We start from the raw sequence: 20,380 nt of genomic DNA, 5'->3' as shown, positions 1-20,380 counted from the left end.
CTGCCAGTCCAGGATATGAGATACGATGATATGAAAAAAAATCTACTAGTGTTCATGTTGAGAACACTGATGAATACTGAATTATTCACAAGAGTGAATAATTTGCAAAACTGTAGTCTGGTCAAGAGCCTTTTGTGGAATGGTGTTCACATCCACTTTTGCAGAGGTATGCCAGGGCCTGTCCAGGAAGGGACTGTGCTGTGGGCAGTGGGAGGCGGCACAGCACAGGGTACTCCCTGTCTTCATTTGTTGACCAAAATAAACAGAAGTGGAGAAGGAGATTTCACTAACCAGCAAAATAAGAGGAAAAATATGGAGAAGGGAAAGTGGGAAGAAAATTATTCCCTAATATCGAGAAAGGACAGGGAGCTCTCTTAATTTTTAATCATGATATGTCCTCTAATAATATCTATCAGATTAGTCCAGAGCTAATATATGAGCCTATATATGAGGTAATTTAGCAGCCACTCTCTAACAAGCCCTACAGATCCAATGCAAGAAGTTATTTTTCAGAAGCATTTATTTTTTTTAATTAAAAGAGTGCAGCTCCACCTGGACAAAATAACTGCTATCTGGAACCAAGAGTGGTCTTTTCGCTATATGTTTTTAGGTACTTTATTCACATAGATTATAGCCTTCAAAACAAGGCTATTCAACTACTTCGTTGGGTAATTTTTTTGAAGCCAGACAATTTTTACCAGAATGTGATAAGCAGAGAGCAGTATATTGACTTCAGTGTTCCTGGACCTGCCAGATGTTATATTTCTATGAGCTATGGCAGAAAAATTATAAATACATAATTCCCAGGAAAGCAAGGGATGTCACATGTTTGGGACCAAACAAGGTTAAATTAAAATTTACCATTTGACAAAAGTCTAATGCTTAAGTACTCCTGCTCTAGACAGTATCTGAAGCCATGTAAGAACACTCTCCACTTACATAGTGGAGTTGAAAAGCTGTCAGACACTGGGAATTTCTGTGTTTATATAAAAACAATTCAAAAAGTAGGGCACATTTAGAGAATTAATTGCTGTCCAAAACTGTAAAGCTTAGTCCAGACCTAGTTACTTCTGTGGAGCCAACTCCAGAAATGGACAGAGGGCAAATCAGTATAACTGGGAACCTAATCTCCTTCGCAGGCAATATTGACTTGTTTCAGAGGCCAGGGATGTGTGTTTGTTTGTTGTATGCATTCACAATCAATCTGAGTGCTGGTTTATCAGCCAGCGCTACCTGCTCTCGGTGTTGACAGATGAACAGCTGAGAAGGAGGAAAAGCTGGAGAGAGGCCACAGGCCTGTGAAATGACAGAGCACTGCTGGCATGGCAGATTTAACACAGGCAGATTAATGAGTCTTGAGAGCTAGGTATGGACTGTCCCTATTAAAGATACTGCCTCAGGTTGAAGCAAGGGCAAGGAAACTTCAGTCAGAATTTTACAGGAATTGCCTAGTGAATCTTTATCCAAGGGGAAAAAAAACTCACTGCAGCTCTGACCATTGAAATAGTTGCAGCATGATATTCTGTTGATACCTGGCCAGTATTGAGAAGCTGAGGATATAACCTTTTTCCTTTACTTCTATTAAGGTGATTAATACCACCACCTTCAGAGTTTGCTGATCAGAGGATGGAAACAAAGATGCTCTTTGCCATGCGGAAAATGATCTACAAGGTAGAACAGTGTGGGGACAGTTGTGTTCTTGCCCAGCCATTCATTTGTTCCTCCTGAGTAACTGAAATATGATAGCATATGAAATGCAATGTGTTTTCAATCATACCTGATCAGCACAGTTGACAAATTGAATATCACCTATCCTGGACATCTGTATAAAGCATAGCTTTTGCACCTGGCAAAATAAAATGAATCAGCAGGGACGAGGGAGGAACCTTCTTAAAGAGAAATTTGTAAAATTGTCTACACCATTAAGTAGCTCCAGAATTGAGTTAGTACTCAATAACAAGTTATGATGAGGACATTCCTTTTCTCCCCAAATACTGTATTTCTATATAAAATAATTTAATGCCATATAAATATATATGTGTATGACATGGAAAATAAGTGTCATGCTTTGAACACCCAGAAAACATATTCCCAGAGATCTTGTTCCTTGGGATGAGAATAGGACATAGATCGAATCAAATTTAAAATATTTTCAGAATATATCCTCATTTGGTGCAAAACATTTCCTACTATGTACCTTTTGGTTAATGAAAGAGAAGAAGAAAACTCGCAAAGATATGAAACATACTGGCAACTTCAATAGAATATAACATATACAGTAAATAAGAGCAATTCTATTTTTAAGGAATCTTTCATCTACCCGTTTGGGTAAGCGTGAATAAAGGCTTGACACTTCCCTTGACAACGTTAAAGACAGAGCAGTATTAAGCCTTGTACAAAAGTTCAAGTTCTTTTAAGTCCCTCTTGACTCTTACAAAAGCTTATAAATTCACTGCATTCATCAATTACAGGTGCAATGATGAAAGGCAAAGATTAAAGTTACTAATATATACATTCTTCATTCTAATGTTTTATCTGTGAGAACACTTAGGGAAAAGAATGGAAGAGAAATATTCCTTACTCTGAAAAAACCTGATATTGCTGCTTCAGTTTATAATCTCTGGAGATTTGGAGGCTTAGAGGGCATTTTTAATGGGCTTCTTACTTGCATGAGTTTTTTGCTTTTGCCTTATGTTATAAATAAAACTGCATTTGATTATGTTATATTTTCACAAATAATATTTATAATTAAATCTTAACCATATGAAATAAATGTTAATTTCAGCTGGATTTCTCACCAATTTATTAAAATTAACCCTTAGGGTTAAGATTAGAACCTTTCCTCCTTGCTAAAGGTTTTGTACAACATTTGTTCCCTAAAATATGAATTTCCATATTTCACATTCTTGAAGAGAAGACCCTCATAAGCAGTATTCTACATTTTCAAAGTAGTAGAGAGCCTGAAGGCAACAGAAGAAAAAAATTTTTTTTTTTTTAAATCTTTGCAGCAGTAACAGAAGCAATAGCCTTGGTAGCATAGCACTTTCCATATCAAATTCATTGATGATGACATCCTGGAAGGTGCAGTGGACTATACCCACATGTTTCACTATGACAAAAAGAAAGTGTCAGTAATACCATTTCATCAGATATACGTGGACAAATGTAATAATAAATACACAGACATTTGGACAGGGGAATCTTTTGAAGAAAGTTAATCTCATCCCTCTGCACACAGAGTCAGATTATAGCAAAATGGCATCAGATACACAATACAGTAAGGGATCTCACACAATCCTTTAGCTCTTGCTTTTATCTATTCTCATTTCTTCCACCAGGAATTCTCTTTCCTATGCTTGGGCTCAAAAAGAAGCATATGGCCCCTTTTAGTCCCTGTTAGAAGCAGCAAGGTAGAAATAGGAATGCTATTCCCAGTAAACTGGGAGTTGAGAGCCCTGATTTCTCTTCAGCAAAGTGGGTGTATGCTGGATCCTCTGCCACCAGCTTCCCTGCTGAACAGAGGTCTGTGAATCTTGATATCAAACCTTTGTTGAAATGCATAAACAATTTACACCCTAAAAAGCTATTGTCTGAAGCTATCTGAAAAATTCAGGTAGATATGGTAATACCAGGAGCCAGAACCACATTTTCAAGTTTTCTTTTGAGTTGTGAAAGCTGACAGGCTTTTTTCACTGCTTTTTCCCCCCAAGATGAAAGCAGAGATTCTGTTGAAAGCATAAGAACCAAGAGGGCTGGGGAAAAGTTTATGATGTCAGGCTTTCATACCACTCTGTCTGAATCAAAGACTGATGCTAAGAACAATGTAAAATCACCTCAACTCTTGCAAGCAGACAGTAGTAGAGGGCTCCAGTTGTTCTCAGAATTATGTTTTCTTACTTTTTTCTCCATGGTACAGCCACCTTTCTACAATTACCTAACAAATATAGCAAAGATAGCCGCAGGTGATTCAATGACAAAATTTGTTTAAATTAGTTATGAAGGACTTGAGCATCCATTTTAATCAGTGTAGCAAAACAGATCTAATGAAGATGTGAATATTATTATATTCTTAATGAAAAATGATTTCAAAATGTAGCAGGCAAGTTCAAGATTTATGAACTTATTATTCAGTGTAAGAAACTAATGAAGATTTACCTGATTCAAGCATCGTCACTTGGACCTTAGAGAAAAAGTAGGAAAAAAAGTATCTCAGAACAGTTAAAAGCTATTTCTGTGTCACCTTTAATTTTTAAGCTGTTGATGAAATGTGAATTAATTGGGCTTGCTGAACCAATCCTAACCTATTTTTATGAAAGTTTTAACAACTTTAGTTTGCAAAAGAACAGTGCAAACAAAAGGATAGGAATCTTCTGTTCCAAATAATTTATTCATTAATCCAAAGGGACCAGTAGTATTACAGTAGGCTTCTAAAGGGCTAATGTTCCTGAAACGATGAACTGTCATAAATTACTGTCTTAGGTCCACTACACAGTGCTAAGCTATCTGTTTTATCTAATTTAAAAAAGCCTACTAAAGCAAGACTTTCTCTCTTCCCTGAGGAAGTTTATGTTCCCTGAGGGCTTTTCATTTTTGCAGTGTATTTTGTATAATTTTTCCAGTCACTTCTAGTTTCTATAGGCTCCATACAGAATTTTATTAACAATGCCTCTTTATTATTTTACAGGAATAAATAATTGCTCACCTGTGCCAGATTTAGCCTTCAAGATTCTCTATAAAGATATTATAATCTAGAAGACAAATACAGAAAGGACTGGATACATTGGGGAACCAGAGTATGTTTATGTATATAATAAGACAAACATCAAAGACACTGATTTGAACAAGCCCATAAAGGAAGGACTAGGGATTTTCGTTAGTGCCGCTAAGCCCTAATCATTTTGCAGAATGTGTACTAAAACCTGCCCTGACATACTCTGCCTAAATATACTTTCTTGGTATATTCTTTATTTAAGATCTTTGGAGCCATTATACTGCACATAAGAAGGCGGCCAAGATCAAGGCTCTATATCCCAGTCTGGACCTTGAGCACATTTACTCTCTTCCGCTGCACTTCTTCAAATGCCATCTCAGATCCTCAGCTGTGGCTGAGGAGAATGAGACAACTCACAAGGTAAATGTTGCCTTTCCGTTCCCTCACCCTGGACATCTCAGTGCCAAGCCTCCTTGACAGCATCACACTAAGCATGTGAAGTGCCATGTCTTACTTTCTGTCTGTCATATCACTTTGCATTATATTCCTTATGTTAGCAGCAGGGAGGTAGTCCTTTACAGGAACAGCTCAGATGACTGCATGCCTCTGAGACTCCCACCTTCCTGCCTCAGAACTTCCAAATGCTGGTTAGACAATTTAGTGCCATTTTCCTCCAGGAGACAAATCATTGACACGGGTAATAGCTGTCTAGACAAATGCTCACAGATTGGGTTCCTAATGGTAAAATATCTTGAAATGTTCTAAATGTATGAGGAAAAATTCACACAGAAGAGCTTGTGGAGGAACAATTCCAAAGAATCACTTGTGTCTCTGAGGAATCCTTCCTTTTTACACTGCTGTTTATAGGACATGGAAATGCCTGCATTGTTGCATATTTTTGATCAGAAACTGTGAAAGCAATGACACTTTTTAATTTTCTAACACTTTATACAGGATGACTCAGCTGAAGGAGAACAAAAGAAGCTCTCTAGTCTAATCCCTGGTCCAAGACATTAAGTAGTTTTCACAAATCCCCCGTTGTCAAAGACTCCATCACCTGCTCAGGTCATCTGCTTAAAATATTTCCATAATTTCCAAAATGAATCTTTCTATTAGAATTCAAACCTATCCCTCCCTTTTTATCCTTCAGCCAAGTATGTGAAGAGCAGATAGTCTCTCTCTGCTCTACATCAGCCTTTTATGTAAAAGAATACTATCACCATCTCCATCTTGGTCTTATTTTCTTTGGTTTTAAAATCCTTCCCCCCCCCCTTTTTTTCCCCTAATACCCACCTTTCCTTGCTTTTCTAAGCCAAAGACCCTGCCTTATAAGTGCTATGTTCTACTTCTCCAGTCATGCTAGTTACTTTTCTTGACTCCCTCCAAATGGCTCCTACACTTTTTCTTTAAGTGCAGCACCCAAAACTGAATTCAGAGTTACAACTGAGGCTTGGTCAGTGCTGAACATATGCATAAAAATGGCCCAGGCAGCAAACAAGGAGGAAAAGTGCTGAAAAGTATTTGAGCATTTGCAACTTAGTTTAAAATGGTTGATTCATCATTAGTTTGATTCCCATGTGATTTGAACAATTAACTGTATTGAGTGTTTATAAATGGTAATTGACTCACAGTGTAAATAAAGCAACTAACTCATGGGGAGATTTAATATGTAATTAAAGTCTTCGATAATCATGGAGTATTGCCAAATTTCCTATTACAGCAGTATTTGTATAGTTTAACTGGTTTGTTTTTCTTTTATGAAATGTATAGCTTGTGGACTAGGCATTACAGCCTACAATCTTAGATATGCCCATGCAGATCTGCAATGATTCTGCTGAAATTCAATTATCCCCAAATTAGGTTGGTAGAAATGAAATCAAGACCCTGTCTCTTACGAAGTGCTTTTACAAGGGCAAACATATTTAAACTGAAACATCTAACAGAAAATTCACTGATTATTTACAATACCTGTTAGTGTATGGAAACACTAAAATTATTTTTATTAGTTGAAAAAGATTTGCAGTAAAAGCTAAACAATCTCCTCCATAATTTTAAGAAAATCTCCAGAAATCTGCAAAATAGAAAAACTACATGTCTGGATAAGAGAATCTCAGCATATGTAGGAGATTCAGAAATAATTTGAAAGTTTACACATGAATTGTGTAGATGTATAATGGGAAATGAATGATCTGACAGGTAAAGTCATTTGTGTGGAATTCAGATGATTCTAAACATGCATTTACCTTTAAGTTGCAGATGTTTTCTTGCTTAACTATGCAGAGCAGAAAAGCTATTAGGCAAATGTGGAAAACAGAAAATTAAGTCCTTCGAAGAAATATGGTTAATATTGGTTATCTATGTTATTGCTGTACCTTTTTCATTATTTTCCACCTTTCTTAGGAAAGCTGAAAAAATACCTCATCCACCACTATCAGGGGGACTTAAGCAAGTCTCATGTTCATGAGTTCATGATTTAAGAGCTCTGCAGATGTTAACCCAAATCTCCTCTCATAACAATTTTCTATTTTGGAAATAAAAGAGGCTTCAATCTCACTCAGGATTCTGAGCTAGCCCTGCAAGTAATAAATAAAAAGAAAAGGTGAAATAAGTCATTTTGTCACTTTAGTTCATTTAAGAAGAAATGGAAGAGCTTGGAACTCCATAAAGAATCTTTTAGTCCTAACGACAGGCAGTCATTCAGCAGCTCCCCAACCTCTTAAGCTAATTGCAAAAGAAGGACAAGGAAGATACGAGCCAACAGTGTAGAAGACAAACATACTGCTAGTATTAACACACTGAAGCACTTCTGCTGTAGCGCTGCACAAATCTGCATTTTAGGGCTTCTGAGACTCCAGAACAGAAGTGGCTAAAAATTATTGATGAAAAGTGCCATCAGCCACCATGGGCTCCTGTCAGCATGGCTGTGGGGCTGTTCAGCCAGCCACGAGGCTTAGGGCACCGATGCTTCCCAGATCACCAAACAGAGCCTCACGTGAAATACCCCAGGGCTTGCAAGGCCACAACTTCAGGGCAGTCTTCTGTGTGAGCTGCTCCAGTGACAGGGTTTTGTACCTTATCCCTCAAGAGTAAAAACAAAATGTGTTTTGATCCATGTTAGGAAAAGAAATGACACATTGTAAAATCATGAAGTTGAATTTTCACTTACATCTAGACCATATTACAGTTGCAAGCCTTTAGAGTACACCAGTATGTTTTCCTCACACTATCAGAATGCCTTGAATAGTCTCAAATCTCTTAATTTTACATATAGTTAGAAAAGGGAAAATGACCATAAAAAACAAAAAGACTTTAAAAATTATGCATAAATAGTTTCAAACAAAATGGCATCATCTACTACTTATTTTGACTACCACCATGGCATAAGAATATTTGGTAGCCACATGTTGATGGTTTTATCCCTTAACTTGTATGTATTTTTCAAAATATTATGGGTTAAAATATCAGCTGAGAAAATCATGAGGAAAACATGCCTTTCTGCTCTACTTAGCTGATACAGATATCCATGTACATTATACACAGACAATTCTTCAATTTAAAACATACCTGCTATGCTATATGATTTACTACAGCTGAAAACATGATTGGGTAGTTCTACATTTGTACGTATCTATATTGTCTATATGCAGATGTTTAGGAACTCGAAGTTACAACAGCTTCTTGTATCTTTATAATTAAGGCAGGTCTATCTACCAAAATGTGAAATTTAGTTTCTGAATATGATATTAGAGAGAAGATAATGTTATGGTTGAAACTATAAATGAATGGGAAGTGCATTTTCTAACTAATATCTACCAAGTGGGCACATTTTTTAATAATCACTTCTTTATTTAGTCATCATAAATGTAGTGCAATAATAAATAGTATCACTCAAAGAAAGTGCAACACAAAAGCAAAAGAAGTAAAATCAGCCTTTGTATCATTTTTGCTACTAGGAAAAAAATCCTCTTTTATCTGGAACAGTCTGGTCAGCCCACGCAGTCCTGCCGTAAGCAAAATGTGAAAAAACTGTTGCCACCTGCACTGTATTGCTTTCTTCCCTTTGCAGGCAGCACTGACGGTTAAAACTAAAATATGGCTTTCAGCATCACTTAGTCTGGATCTGACTGTTATTTGTACAATAACTGTCAAACAAAAAGTACAGAACTTAATGAGCAAAATAGTTCCCTTATTACCGTATCAACAGAGAACAGAAGTCATTCCAATCATCACTTCAGACATGCAACAGAGTGAGCCCAGACATGTGTCCCTGAAATGCGAAGGTGGCATGGCCACAGACCTAGTGCAGAAAGCTTGTACCAAGTTTATGATTTAAAAATCGAGCTCCTCAGCCAGGTCCTTGGCAACCACAGCTTCAGTTGGGCCCACCAGCAGGGTAGCCACCCACCGGGCTGCCCGGCTTCCTGGGAAGCCCTGGGAGGCAGGAGCTTGCCACTAAGGGAGCCCTCCCAGCCGGCAAGCAGCCCTGGGAGCCCACCAGCTGTGACAGCAGCCTGACCATCACGTCACGGATGGCTGAGGGAGCTGGGCAGCAGCAGAGCCACCTGTCTGGGGTGACAGGCAATTTGTTCTCCCCCCTCCTGAAAGAGGGCTAGCCTGCCCTGTCCAGGGAATGGGTTATTGCAGTGGTCCCAAGCACCTGGTATTCAACCTCCCAACCAGCAGGGAAGCCCAGCAGCCCAGAAACACAGACTGATGGAGTCAGCACAGTCCATTTTGGAAAGGAGATAAGTAACTCCCTCGGATCAGTGTTTTGTAGAGGAAATTTGCTCTTTCAGACATTGTTTGGTAAATTCAAATAAGGAAGGCTCTGGCCTACAACTATTATTGCAATTCCGAACTGCTGAAGTGTCTGCTAACAAAGCAGAGCATCCTAATAGAGCAAAACAGGGAGCGTGAGATTATTTGGAGGGACCAAGTAAGGTTACAACCTTACATATGCCACAAAGTGCTACTGAGAAGTATCCTGCCAGCAAACTACCCCTGAGAGTTATACCAAGCAGCCTGCATGCGAATTAATCTGCATGTTCCTGCACACATGCCTTTTAATTTCAATTTAACATGAGGTGCCATGACCTCAGGTACAATTCAGGTATGAAAATCCCACAGGCCTTTTCCCCCCCCCCCACAACCTCTTAGTTTGTTGGTGTCCAGAGTCCCATGCTTGCTTTCAAAAACCTGCACTCTGAAGAAATGCTTTCAGCCCTCCCAAGCATGCTCAGGACAAGACAAAATGCTTTGTATTTGAAGGGTTACTGTAACAGTGAGACAAATAGCTGGGGCCACCAATGAAAAGAATGACAATATATGAAGTTCAACAGTCCCTGTAAATGATTCCTGAGAAACTTGTGACAGTGAACTAGCAGGTTAATGCTTTGTTTTGTGCACAGAGCTGTCATGCAAGTCTGCAACACTCAGCCATTGCTTCAGAACTTTAAAAAACATTTTCCTGGAGTTACATGACAAACTCCCTTCAGCTCCTCAGCAGGGACACCCCAGGATGCGAGCTGGTCAGGCAGCAGAGAATTGCTTGGTTGAACAGCACATAGTGAAGGTTCATGATCTCAGCAAGGGAAATATTTTTGTGGTTGCTGCTACGTACAATATATTGCACAATGAAAGCTCTACAGAGAAAGATACGCTGTTGCCAGGATAAGATGGACAGGTTGTTTTTTAGTACCCTGACATAAAACTGGTGCAGGCAATACACTTTTAAGGAAAGTTTTAAAAGCCACTTTTATGCAGGAAGCCATCTCCAGCTAATAACTTAGGTGAGGATATGCTACTACTCTGGGGATCTGCATTCCTGTTTTGTCATATGATGACTGTACCTATCTTTTTAAAGTGCAGATTATCAAGTTATTGACAGCAGTAAAGAAATCATTTGATGCAAACATATGAGGATACAATCCCATTCAGGATTGAAATGAGCATATTTCCAGACAGAAGAATGCTTCTTTCTTTGGTGCTTCAATTCATGTTTTCTCGGTCTGTTATTTCAAATAACCAAAAACCACATCCTGGCCACTGCTGAATATTTCTGGCTTTTCCAACAGAATACTTCGTTATTCATTTTGTTCTAAGATCTGAAATCAATTAATCTTGTGCTTTTTCATAAGCCTAATATATTTTTACTTTGTAATGCTTAAATATGATTCTTTCCTGATCTTTGCAAATATGTGATGCACATCTTATAGAGAGACTCTTCCCTTCCACACAAAGGCAAGGACATTTCAATGAAAACTAGCACTTTCTTCTTAGCACTTTCTTCCTGAATCATGCCACACATTGCCTTTCTTGAGCCTCACCTGTACAGGCTACGGGAGAATTTTAAGCCATTTAAATCAGATTGATTTCCAGTTCTGGTGAACCCTGAGCTCCCACTACAGAAACTTTACCAAAATGGTTGCAAAGTGATGAAGCGATGGTTGTACTTGGTTTGGTTTTGGGGAAAGAGGTATTGCCACATGCACATAAGCACCGCAGTGACAGAATGCCATTGATGGAAACACGTCAAACAGAAAACCCCACGCTATTCAAATGACCTACTTGGCAGGTTCTGGCACTGCATGTTGTAGCTCTCCGATGTCGGCCTTCCCACAACAGCTGAACTGCAGCCTTCTTCATATTTTGATCAATACCTCCTCATCAAAACCCCATCTCTGAACTCTCATTTATTTTGGTTTCCTCCAAAAGTTTATTCAGTGTCTTGCTCTTCACAAAGATTGCTAGAGTCAGAAATTTTCCACCTTTGCTGATACTTACTAAGCAATTCTATCAATCACTGAACCCAACAGGCTGCTCTTTCATTGTCCCTGTGCTATAGAAGGCAAATATGGGGTAATAGAGCCTGATGATTTCTTTCTGAGTGTCCCACTTCACTAATCAATAGGGACCTTTTGAATGCCCCAGTGAATTCTCCCAATAATCTTCAAGTGACATTTTGCTGGTTTTCCGCTCCGTGTTAGAGAGAGATTGACAGTTTAGCTAAAACACTTCCTGAAATGAGGTTTGCCTGCTGCCATAAAAGAAGCCTCCTATTTCTTCTCTATTTGCCCATACTTGGCATATCCCCTCCCCCCCCCAAGTTACCCTGTGAACTAATGATTTCAGATAAGCCTTATACCTCTTTATTATTTATACAATATCAGAGGTAGGCATTAGGCTTAAAACATAAATTAAAAGGTAAGCCCTTTTCTTTGAAAGCATACATTCAAATTGGACATTAATTTTTAAAAATACAGTAATTCAAGTATAAAGACTGAGCATGAAGACTGGAGGCTGGCTCAGAAATGGACTAAGAGTGTAAAGTAACTTATTAATAATGATGGCTCTTTACAAGCATGCCTGCAGCCTGACCTGCTTGTCTCAAAAGGATATCATGCTGGTGAGTGCAACTCCCTCAGACAAAAGGCTTATCTATCATGCTGTGACAGAACTGAGCTGCTCTGAATTAAATTTATGAATACTGCATATTGGCTAATACTTTGGGATGTTTATAGTGTAAATATATCAAGCTACCTAAACTAAGCTGTCTCTCAAACACGTTGGGCGGGGGGGGGGTGGGGGTGGGGGGAGGGAAGTCATCCTCACTGAAGAATGAAGGGCCAAGCCAGAACCACTAGGTGTGAGAAGCATGTCTGAATCTCTTGATAATATTCGTACAGAATGTGTTTTAACCAGAACAGTTGCAACCCTATAAAACACAGGTCTAGAAGAGTTCTGGTTCCTGCCTCAAGAGAAGAAAAAGCTGCGTGAGAAACCAAGCATGAGTGTGCAAAGAGTCAAAATATGGTAAGAGAGACAACAAGGTAAGAATTTTGATTAAAAAAGGTATGGATTGCAGCTTTTTGCCATGATACAGCTTTAAATCTTTCCTCCTACTGCAAAGTAGGCAAAGTCAAGTCATTCACAGTACAAAACAAGACCACACTTAAAGGGAGAAGGTAAAATAGTTTTTCTTTGATAGCTATTCTACACAAGTTATTCTGCAACTTCTCCCTTATGGAGACATGCCTAAGAGTAAAAGAAAAATAAATTTGTCTCCAAATATGATGGCACAGCTCAGCCACTTGAAGATTTCTCCCAGAGCTCGGGAGTCAAGTACACTGCAATCTGAATCATTTGGTAACCTGGAGCTAAGCTAAGACATGTTTTGTACAGAAAATGTAAAGTAACACATTTAAGACCAAAAAGGAGTAAACGAGTAATGACTCTGAACAGGATGTGAAGATTAGGACTGATAACATTGAACAGGGGAGATCTTTAGGTGTGAAGTCAGACAAGTGCCAAATACAGCCACCACACAGGTAGGCTATTGCAGGTGCTGCCGGGTCAAGAACCCAGGAGTGTCCCCATCTCCCCAGGTCAGAGGGAACAGGATGTGGAGCCCTGTTAGACCTTCCAGGAAGGTCTTGCCTGTTATCAATGAAAACTTGGAATCTTAATATCACCTCTACTTGCTGAGGGAACAAAAACAAACTTTCCAAAATAAGAAGTGTAATCCTTAGAGAATAATCATGGGAATGAACAGAGGATTGGTGGGGAAACTACAGAAGTGTCAGTGAATGCAGCTTGTTTAAAAAAAAAAAAAAAAAAAAAGTGGAAGAATGACTTAATCAAAGTCTGTTACTATATTTATTACAAATGAGATCTGGCCAAAAGAAGGCTCTTGTCTCCCTTCCCTCCCCTCCCCCCAAAAAGTAGCTATTTCTTCCAAAAAATATAGTCTACTGGACAGGAATTAACTCAGTGAAAACCTGGTCTGACAGCATTCCACAGACAGTGCCTACTTTTTCTGGCTACACAAGTGACTTTTTTAATATTCTTTGTCAACAGAAAATCTAAAGGTCACCTTATATCACATTATATAACATTTGGTAACAAGCATTTGATGCTAGATGTTAGGGATCATAAAATCCCAAAATACTTTTATAAAAGGCTCTGAAATACCAGGACATTGCCTAAAGAATAACAATTATCCAGAGAAAATAAATACACACCTTTCTATGTTCTCCTCTTTAATGCCCTTATTAAACATTTAATTTTCTTCCTTGAAATTTTCATTTCAGGCTTAGGAAAGTGGCATCATATTTGATAGGAGCAATGATTACTGAAAAGAGATTTGAGAGAGTGAAGTTAAGTAGCATATAGTTCTGATGGAGCATTTCATAACTGCAGCTGAAGTTGCCTTGGAAGAAGTCACACAGAAATTAAGTTACTGGTCTATCTAATGACTTTGAGTAACATATTTTGGTAATTCTCAAATATTAATATAGCAGGGACACTATAAGATCTGAAATGAAAAAAAAAAAAGTTCCTGGGAGTTGGAAGCAGAAACAACAAACCAGAGCAGGTCTCTCAACAAAGAGGGCTTTCTCTATATTGTAAAGCATAGAAAGGGAAGGGATGCAAGGGGAAAATGGACACTGAAAACAAAGTGGATGAAGAGCTTGAAAGATAAAGGGCTCAAAAAAAAAAAAAAAAAGTTGGCAAAATTACAGAGGGGTACTGAAACAGTCAGATTGCTGAAGATGACATTCATTGGAAAATGGAGCATTTTGACAGAGTTGAAGAGAGCAAGATGAATGAAGAGAAGGAGAGTTTTTTCTTTTGAGAAGTTAAAGATTTTGCAGGAACATGATATGAGAGGGAAAAATAAGACAGCTGTGTTTTAGATAATGGGGAGGCTGTGACCAGTACACAGGTAAGCAGAAGAATGGTAATGTTAAAGAAGGGTGTGAAGACATCAGATATTAAGATGAATATTCAAGATAAGTTCTATTTCCCATATACTGAATTTGATTTACCAACTAGACATTAGTAAAGAAACAAGGAGACAGGTGAATACTTAGGTCTCTGCAAAGAGGAAAGACCAAAGGCAAAGCTGGAGTTTTAGGAGTCACTAATACAGAGACCATAATAAAAACCTTTACAGAGCAGAGTGTAAGGAATAGGGAAAAAAACACTGGCCACAAAAAAAATTAAAACATATTTCATGTTTCATAAAACGTGTTTCAGTGTTACTCAACATCAAGCAATGCCCAAGCTAGATTTGTCATCAACATGCACATACTGATGGTCTACATACAGGCTTGAACTGATAACTCTGAACCATTTCAGAAGTGAAGGGTAAGCATTGTTACAAGGAGACAGATTGCATAATGTACAGAATATGAAAAAGAAGAAAATCTTTGTCTCTTCATAACAGCAAAAGCTTAGTGCAATAGTATTTCTATTGTTTTCTTCTACCACAAAAGGCCATTAAGGTTATTAGAAGGTAATAGAGTTTCTGTGAGTATACAGTTCCTAGATAAGGGAATTGAAGATACCCAGTCATGTCAGGTGTCAGACACTCTTTTGCCTAACCCCTCTGAGCAAGGGACAACTTGATTTGATTGATGTGGCTTGAATTCCCATTATGGCTAAGAATGTCAAGTTGCAACCAACTCTGTGAGCAGCTGATAACTCTTTATTCAGTTCTGCTAAGATAAAACCAAAGTTTTGAGATTTTCTACCTCTTATTAATTAGTGTGTAGAATCTGAATATTTTGCGTGCTTGTCATTGTTAGATAAAACAAATAAAGCAAAGCAAACTGAGTGACTGAGAACAATGCAGTCCCAAGTGAAGATTTTTCTGAGCACTTAGGAAGCTTTTATTCAGGATAAAGAGCAATCTGCAGAATTTCACCAAGTTTAAAGTAATGGCAAGAACAGATTTAATACAAGGAACTGGTAATTCACCTCTTTCACTGCTTGGAATCTGATATCCCACAGATTCCTTTAATTATGTATATATGCATACTCCTTGGGTTGGTGTCGTATCTATGCATTGTAATGTGAGCTATGTACTTGCACCCCTTTTCCTCTTTCATTAATGAATCCAGTATTTTGATAATTATTATAACATGGGAAATATTTTTTTAAATTAAAGTGAATTTAACTCAGCCTGACAGAAAAACATGTGTTCTGCATTGATGCACCTAAGATGTGAAATTCCCTTGAAACTGCATGTACTTTAGCCAGGGTCATTCCAGGACTAGAAACTCATCTTCTGCACCTAAACATGCCTCCCACCTAGAGTCTAAGCCTAGGGCCATACAGGATATGTGCTTTCCCAATGGACCCTCCAAGGCCTTCCTCCTAGCCTTGGAAGAATTTGACATTCCTTGTACAGAAACGTATCTTGCAACATTTAGAAGAGATTTTTCATACCTCCATATGGCTGAAATACTGAGGTCCAAAATATCACACATACTAAGGTTATGCTGCCAACCTCTATGGATGAAATACATGACCTTTGAATCAGCTCTTGCTTTGATTATTCAAATTTACTCATACAGAGGGTAGTCTTCCCTAACTAATTCTAATAAATCACCACAGTCCAGCATCCTGTTGTATGCTCCAGAAGCCCACACAATCCTGATGCCTTGGTATTACATCTGTTCTGCAGAGGACTCCCTGCCCTTTAGGATAAACAAGATGTAAAAGCTTCTGACTTAATAAGACTGCAACTTTATTAGCTTAAGTCATCTGAGAATTCACACAGTGCAGGCCATCATCCTGTAATTAATCACTCCCTCTCCTGCTGGAAGACCTTTATCAGTTCTCAATAGCTTACTTCTGAAAACCCACTGCTTTGTTACCTATTTTTAACCTCTATAGCAGCTCACATTAAAAGTTCTGTCTTTGTCCCCTATCTTTTATTTATTTTAAGGGAATACCTTAATCTGCCTCTGGGAATCAAGAAACCAAACTCTGCATGGCATGAGCTCTATTCTGAACACCTATCAGAGGCAGCTGCAAACAATTACCTTACTCTCTTATCTACCATCAGTTCCAAGACATAGAATGATACCAATTTTCCCCAAATTACTCTGGTATCAAATATGATCATTCAATTATTTCTTAATTCAGAGCGTTTTGACCTTGTCAACTCAAAGTGATTTGATCTTTTTCCTTCTAAAACTTCTACTGCACTATTTTAAGAGACAAAAAAAGTGTCTTGGCTTTACTCTATTTTTCCTTTTGTTCCACTCGTTAAGTCAATAGAACTAAATAAACCCACACAGCTTACACCTAGTGAACAATAATAATCTCTGAAAGCTTCTTCCTGGATGCTGAAAAGTGCAACAGAGGTATCAGATCGTGCGAGAGCCTGTCTTTCCTACCTTCTTCTCCTATCATTTGCTTATTTAGAAAATGTAATACTTTCCTGTACAGCAGTTGCAGCCTCCCTCGTCTCTCTATTCCTGCATTAAGAAAAGAGATGGGTGGTTCATCACTTCCCAGCCCATTACTTGGATTTTGTTTTGTAGCAGCTTCCATTAATAGATTTACCCTTACAAACCTGATCAGGAAGTATTACAAAGAGGACATTATATACCCACTTTTTAAAGATGCAATTCTGCCATTAAAACGAGATGTCAAGAAAAGCTAGTTGGTGTAGCTGCATGATATATTTACATTTAGCAGTTCCATTACAATGATGAAAATGAAACTTTTTGCTTTGGAAAAAAGATAGAGGAATAAGGGAGAAAGGAAAAGAAAGAGGGCAGGAGTCAGACTAATGTTAGGTGAATTGTTAGATGTCTTCTAATTGCTCCTGTAGAAAATTATAGGCAATTCAGGGAAAGTCAAGAACATGAACATGATATATGTCAGAAAGATAGGAACTTAGCAGGAATATTAATTTTTACAAATCTTTCCAAAGCTGTTGGCAAATATTTCTCACCCTGTTCCCAAGCTTCATTCAGCTTGATCCTCAAGAAAGCTTCTGGTACTCTTTAATCACTAGATCAATCAATACTTCAATCACCTCCATAGAGTATTTGTTTCTGTAGACACAGGATACTCTTTTAAAGAAATAATAAAATTGTTAGACTTAATGCCAATGATATGGTTTTTCCCTTTTTGATATTTTCCTTTTTTTCCCTTTCTTGTCTCTCTAAGCATACTCACCACATACAAAAGGCCTGGGAAACTGGTCGTGCTGCAAAGAGCTTTCCATGGATATCAAGACAAACCCAGTACAAAACACACTGTAGGACTAAGACCTTAATATATATGACTACACAGGTAACAGCAGTGCAGTTTCCTAGAATGACCACCTAATTACATGCTAGCCCTGTCCTAGAGGGATTACTTCTGAAGACTGGGAAAGGCTTCATTCTCTATGTAAAGACTTCCTGCAAAGGCTGCTGTTTCCATCCTCTGTAGTGTATTTTGACATGCGGACACTAGTTCATTAAGGTCACCGATTCATTTTACATAGTCCAGTAAACAGCCATCTTAATGAAAATTCTTGGCTGATGGTCCATTATAGCTGGCATAATAAACAGCTGACTGAAGTATTCCAGTGTTCAGTGAACAATGATAAAAGTGTCTATTAAGGGTATGTAGCTATGCCAAATATGATCATATATAATCAGCTGCACCAGAAGAGCCTGTCGACACATCGGAGAATTTCATCAGTCAGATGATGCATCTGCTACAAGTGGCAGCTGTTGTGCTCTGGAGTGCAGACAATTAGACATGAATATACTCCTTGGGCTATTTACAGCACTCAAGCATGGTATTAGCTGACACCTGTTAAGCTGTAATTCCTATATTTTCAATATCTACTCATCATAATTATTGAAAATACAATTTGAAACATCTAAAGACATTAGATTTTATAGATAATGGTGAGCATAAACCGTGATACTACATGTATTTCTGAACTTTATTTGAAGAGAAGCTCTTTAAACAGTTCACAAATAGTCAGGCTAAATGCAGTTATGAGCCCCTTACCAAGTTCATAAATGTGAAGTACCATTGACATGCAATGGAATATGTGCTACAGTGTAAATTTTTATACCTAATTACTGAAGTAGGAGTCATTAATATTGCAAATAAGGGTATGTAAATCTTATAGAGAATAAATATATGAACAGGAGAATTATAGAAAAAAGCATGTGCAACGGTAGGGAGAATTTGAGTATAAACCGTTGCCTCTGGCATAAACACTTATGCACGCAGTTAGTATATTATTGAATTTTGCTTCAGTTGACTGGATCAGGATTTTGCTTCCTTTGACTGGATCTGGCAGCGTTCTGATCATGTTGATTGGATTACCACCCCCTCCATTTTCTCTGAGCAACAAATTTTTCCTTGCAATGAGGAAATAATCCAGTGGTTTATGAAATTATTTTATAGATAAAGGGAAAATGGACTACTGCAGATGTCCTTTAAATATACCAATAACAAAAAGTTATTAAAAAAGTCTTCTTCAATCTAGAAAAATAACATGCTCAAACATGTCAGGATAGATTATGAAAGCATATCTGAACGCTAGAGTCTTGCATATTATACTTCAACTCTTAAACTCTTGAGGTTTGTTCATCATTGACTGAAAACAAACAATGCCAAAGGTTCTCGTATAAAATTATAAAGTAGACACACAAAAGCACATACACTTATGAAAAGTAAAAGCTTTTAAAAACTGTGACAAGAGTTTATGATCATTTTCTTTCACCTTCTAATAGTTATCCTAGCCAAACATGAAATAGAAATCATAGCTTTCTATAAGAACTAGTCACATAGGATATTAAAAACAGGGTTCCAAAAATACTATACACAGTTAAGGCATTACTTAGTAATTTTTCAATTAGCAAATTAGCAGCTCTTACTGTTACTATCCATTCTTTTTTTATTTTTAAAGTATATTAGCAGGTATCATGTTGACACCACTAGAAAAGCAAGGTTCACCCTTTTAAAGCTTGTGGTGATTCAGTTTTCTGAAGATTTGTTAGCTTCACCTATTTTTTTTTTGAGTATTTAAAAGATATCATTCAGAATAGCTTTGAAGCCTGTAGACCTAAGGCATTGCAATGAGAACTGGAAGCATTAGGTCGAAATATATTTAGGATCTTAAAAACTGCACACTGTTTTAGTTCTCTGAATTAGGTTAAAGTTCCTCCTGTAGGCAGTACAAAGTCAGTTACTGATGTTTATAACAGTCACTTAGCTGTTAAGTGACTGTGAGTAGTCTCATAAAGCTTATTGAAGGTTGTTGCCTACCAGCAGTTAAAAGGTTAGGTACCTACTCAGAAGACTAGGCCCTTAGTCAAATGTTAAGGGAGGGCACAGCACTTTTGAGGGGGGGGCCCAATAATGAAAAAATATTTGAGAATGGCTTAGGTTTCTTCTATTCAGAAAACACTCATCAATGCGTTACAATACCATACTCTGGGATGATTAAGCTTTCTATGGAAATTCAGTGGTTTTTCTACTACACTTTTTTGATGGAAAATGGGCAGAAGGTTTCTCACAGCTAACCTCGCTGAATCCCCAGAGAGCTGCCGCTAGGAGTTAGTCGACTCTCTGGAGTGCCCCCACCCTGGAAAGGCACCCGCAAGGGAGGCAGCAACTGGCAGGCAGCAACCCCCTTCCCTCTGCCGGTACTCACCGCACTACCCCACTCGTGACACAGCCACAGCACCAACAGCACGAAGCATACCTCAACACAGAGCACAAGAGCCTCCAAAGTCAGCTTCAACAATAACAACATAAAAGCCAGCAGAAAAGCTAGCACCAGGAGCTTGATCCAGAAGGCAGTCAGGAAATCAAAAGTCTAGCTGGAGGAAGAAACCACCAGCTGTAGCCACTCTA

The 20,380-nt window shown here is 38.1% G+C and overlaps 1 long non-coding RNA gene across 1 annotated transcript; it reads left to right on the top strand.

Annotated features, from left to right (window-relative positions):
* The first annotated feature begins 1,592 nt into the window (after positions 1 to 1,592).
* Positions 1,593 to 12,572, top strand: LOC135328397 (uncharacterized). Its single transcript, XR_010389229.1, has 3 exons — positions 1,593 to 1,671; positions 4,974 to 5,131; positions 12,439 to 12,572. It is a non-coding gene; the product is annotated as an uncharacterized LOC135328397 (long non-coding RNA).
* The last annotated feature ends 7,808 nt before the right edge of the window (positions 12,573 to 20,380 follow it).

The sequence above is a fragment of the Dromaius novaehollandiae genome, chromosome 4, assembly GCF_036370855.1.
Source record: "Dromaius novaehollandiae isolate bDroNov1 chromosome 4, bDroNov1.hap1, whole genome shotgun sequence".
In the NCBI taxonomy this organism is placed as follows: Eukaryota; Metazoa; Chordata; class Aves; order Casuariiformes; family Dromaiidae; genus Dromaius; species Dromaius novaehollandiae.
This window is presented reverse-complemented; position numbering and strand designations above follow the sequence as displayed.